We start from the raw sequence: 4,198 nt of genomic DNA on the forward strand, positions 1-4,198 counted from the left end.
TGCCTCACCTCGAACCTGTTCTCTGCCGTTTATAATCGCTCATTACACGAAACACGTTACACAAACACAATTGGTGACAAAAAGCACTGTACATTATATACATAAGCTAAATTATTGGAAATAAGTTCACATATTAAATTTGTTTAAACCATTTTATTGACGCCGTACAGCAACATGCTCTCTCCGCTTAGCAGCCAGCGCAGAGCCAGGGGTTGCGCAATCCAAGGTGAGGCAGAGCTCGCTGCTGCCTCACCGGCATCGCTTCCAAGCATTTGAATGGGAAAATAAGAAAATTCAGCGATTTTGAACAAATAAAAATCGAAATTGGTGAAGCTACATGAAAAATAAATATTTTTTAGTACAAACCACCGGATGAATATAACAATTTAAATTACTTTATGATTATATATTTTCTTTCTTTCCATGATGGCTGGTGAGGCACTGCCTCACCTGCCTCCCCTGACCGCACGTCACTGTCTATTTTATAGACTCGTTTTGACTTGTTTGACAAGGACTGCCTGCGCCTCCTCTTTCTTTTGATTTCCTGTTTTTAAAATAAATTATTGGAACTTTTATTGGTTGTTGGAACTCTGTTCACAATCCCTGCTAGCTCATATTGGGTACTCCACTCGGGTGCCACATTAACATGGCGACATAATTCGCAAAAAACTACGAAAATAACCCCATTATAAGTCAATGGGAAAAATCCTTCAAATACCCTATTTTTGAGGATTTTCTGTGTCCTCAAGAATTCACGTAGAAATGCCATTCAAATTTCATTTTGTAGATACGTCTGTGATCTCTTCGAAAGTGAAGACGGCTCGTCGATACCAATTACGGTTTGTCCACAATTTGTCTCTAAGCGACCCAAAGCTTTTCATTTTTCCTAAAATTAGAGTGAGTCAGGGCCTTTAGATCTCCGCTAGAGTGAGAAATGAAGAGAATTATCCATCCATCCATCCATCCATTTTCTGTTCCCCCTTGTCCCTAATGGGGTCGGGAGGGTTGCTGGTGCCCATCTCCAGCTACGTTCCGGGCGAGAGGCGGGGTACACCCTGGACAGGTCGCCAGTCTGTCGCAGGAAGAGAATTATTCACCCCAAAATAATTTTGAAATCGCCATCACGCCCACAAATATCGCACGATTGGTATCAAAATCGGTCCTGACATTGATACGCATGTCTGCTCCGGTAAAATGTTTTTGAAATTTATCTAGACCGTACAGTTTTCTGTCATGGTGCTTCAGAGCAAAGTCATGCGACAGGATTTTCTGAGGCTGTCTCAGGCTTTCTCCCATATATTTCTCAAACATTTCAGATCTGGGCAAACCATATCTTTCTCTCATCGCTGTAAATGCTCTGAGTGAGGTAGAGACATGAATCTCGGGACTATCGCAGAAGACACATAGCCCTCTCATATGCTTCAAACGGTTTTCGAATATGTATTACGGTTCCCGAATGGAAAGGAGTTGTTTCCAATGCTTTTTTTGGGTAAAACTGGCTGGCTCAAACAGAGAATTGTCTGCCCCAGCCTCTCTCACTAACGGTTCACACTTTGCTGAGAAAATTATTTACCATAGTGACGGAACTCAAGAGGCTATTGGCTGCTGATTAGGACTACAAAATAAGCATCACTGTAGTTCTAACTATAGTGGAACACTCAGTTGAAATAGATCAGGACTGAACTGGCCTTTAGAACTACTTGCTGCTATGGGCTGTATATAACTGATTTAACTCAGTAACTGTTACACATGGGATTAGTTCGGAACTTTAAAATGAAGCATAATAATACTTTCAAAATAAAAGCCTTGAATATTTTTAAATCAGGTAATTGCTCTGTTGAGCATTATATAACTGATTTAACCCAATGACTGTTATACATGGGATTAGTTTGGACCTTTGAAATGAAGCTCAACAAAAAATTTCAAAATAAAAGCCTTGACAATTTTTACATGAGATTATTGCTCTTTTGAGCATTATATAACTGATTTTATCCAATGACTGTTATACATGGGATTAGGTTGGCCCTTTGAAATGAAGCTTAACAAAAAATGTCAAAATAAAAGCCTTGACAATTTTTACATGAGATTATTGCTCTTTTGAGCATTATATAACTGATTTTATCCAATGACTGTTATACATGGGATTAGGTTGGCCCTTTGAAATGAAGCTTAACAAAAATTTCAAAATAAAAGCCTTGATAATTTTTACATAAGATTATTGCTCTTTTGAGCATTATATAACTGATTTTATCCAATGACTGTTATACATGGTATTAGTTTGGCCCTTTCAAATGAAGCATACTGAAAATTTCAAATTAAAAGCCTTGAAAATTTTTAGATCAGGTATTTGCTCTTTTGGGCATTATGTGATTTTTTTATCCAAAGCACTGATACACATAGGATTAGATTGGTGCTTTGAAATGAAGCTTAACAAAAATTTCAAAATAAAAGCCTTTAATATTTTTACATCAACTACTTGCGTTTTCAGCATTATGTAACTGATTTAACCCAATGACTATTACACATGGGATTAGTTTGGCCCTTTGAAATGAAGTTTAACAAAAATTCCAAAATGAAAGCCTTGACAAATTTTAAATCATACTGAATGGTGCACGTCCACCTTACTTAACGTTCTTGTGATTCTCCACATGCTATTGATTACATTGCAGCGTTCTTTAGCATCTATGCTAATTTCTAGCATGACAACGCTGGGCCCATACCGACGGACACGCTTTGGCAGACCCCAGTTAAATTTCTTCAGAAATTTTCTAGTTTCCTTTTTGTTTTTCTTTTCCCCTCTTCCTGGTGTGAGTCTGTAGCATCACTGGCCCACTAGATGGAGCCAGAGGCTGTCTACCTGGGAGGCGCCCCCATGGGTTTTACGCACCTGGCGGTCATCATCTCATCATCCTCTGGAGGTTAAAGAAGCTGACTGCCAGCACTTCAACACCGGAGTGTTTTACCTGCTTTGTACACTGAACCCCTCCAAGCTAGTCCTCTGAGCTTTTTTCCTCTAAGTAACTCTTCGTTGTCCTCTGTGCTCTTCAGGAATCGTTTACTCCTCGAGACGATTTGGATTCTCCAGAGTGACTTCCATCCTGGCCTTTTGGTTAAAGCCCTCCTCATGACACCGTGGACGGTACCCACCGGTTGCCCGAGTCCAGTTTTCACCTCTCCCGTCAGATCTCAAGATTCTCAGTTGTCATCGGCTGGCAGTCGGACCTCACTTCCACCTCCGTCAAGTCATCGCTTACCTGCCCGCCCTCCACCGCAGCCTCCTTGCCTAGGATCCCGCTCGTTTATGGAAGCCGGATCCGTTGACTTCAGCCTGGAACCCACAGACTACCTCCCTGATTGTGATCATTCTTTCCCAAGTAAGAACCGATCTATTCCTATCGTATCTCCCGTTTCCCATTTGACCCGAACTCACCATCTCCTCCTGTTCCGCAGTTTTCCGCTGTCTTCCAGACTCCACCCCAGGATCCCCACCATATCACATTACTTTGCTTCAATAAAAAGATCTTTAACTGATTTCTGTTCCCTGTGGTGTTCTGCATGTGGGCAAAAGCTTTTACACCAACATGACATTATCAGAATCAGCTGTATCAAATGTTAATTATTGTGCCCCAAAACAATTAAATAATCACATCAAAAAGTTTGAAACGTTGTCCTTTGTTTTATTTTTTCATTCCTATATAATGTGTGAGAGATTGGCATTCATTAACTTGAAATACTTTGCAGAACGGCACTTTATAAAGTTCGGTCCATTTACTTGTATTAACTTGCTGGTAGATAAGCCACTTTCAATGTGGCGAACGATATAACGTATCGCAACAACAGGCACACCCGCTCAAGCAATAACTTCCGGTTCAAAAGCACTGTTGTCTAATCAGCGATCTCTCAGGTCTCCAACTGGGACATACCCTTTCCATTTTGCTAATGTTGTAGTGCTTTCGTTAATGTTGTAGTGCTTTTGTAATTTGTAATTGTGCTTTCAATTTGCTGAAGTGGTTTGCACCTCAGGGTTACCGTACTTTTAAGTAATTGCTAACGGCAAACATTAACTATACAACTCTAACATTCTTCCAATAATTTCCTATGTTGAGCATTTCCACATTTTGGCTACAACTTCCCCACACAGTATTTAGTGAAGATGTGTCTCTAGTCATTTTTAAGTATTTGTAAATTATTTTAATAG

At 40.0% G+C, this 4,198-nt stretch overlaps 1 long non-coding RNA gene across 1 annotated transcript; it reads left to right on the forward strand.

Annotated features, from left to right (window-relative positions):
* The first annotated feature begins 3,144 nt into the window (after positions 1–3,144).
* On the forward strand, positions 3,145–3,531 carry LOC114154515 (uncharacterized). Its single transcript, XR_003597574.1, has 2 exons — positions 3,145–3,374; positions 3,469–3,531. It is a non-coding gene; the product is annotated as an uncharacterized LOC114154515 (long non-coding RNA).
* The last annotated feature ends 667 nt before the right edge of the window (positions 3,532–4,198 follow it).

This window comes from Xiphophorus couchianus, chromosome 12 (assembly GCF_001444195.1).
Source record: "Xiphophorus couchianus chromosome 12, X_couchianus-1.0, whole genome shotgun sequence".
NCBI lineage: Eukaryota > Metazoa > Chordata > Actinopteri > Cyprinodontiformes > Poeciliidae > Xiphophorus > Xiphophorus couchianus.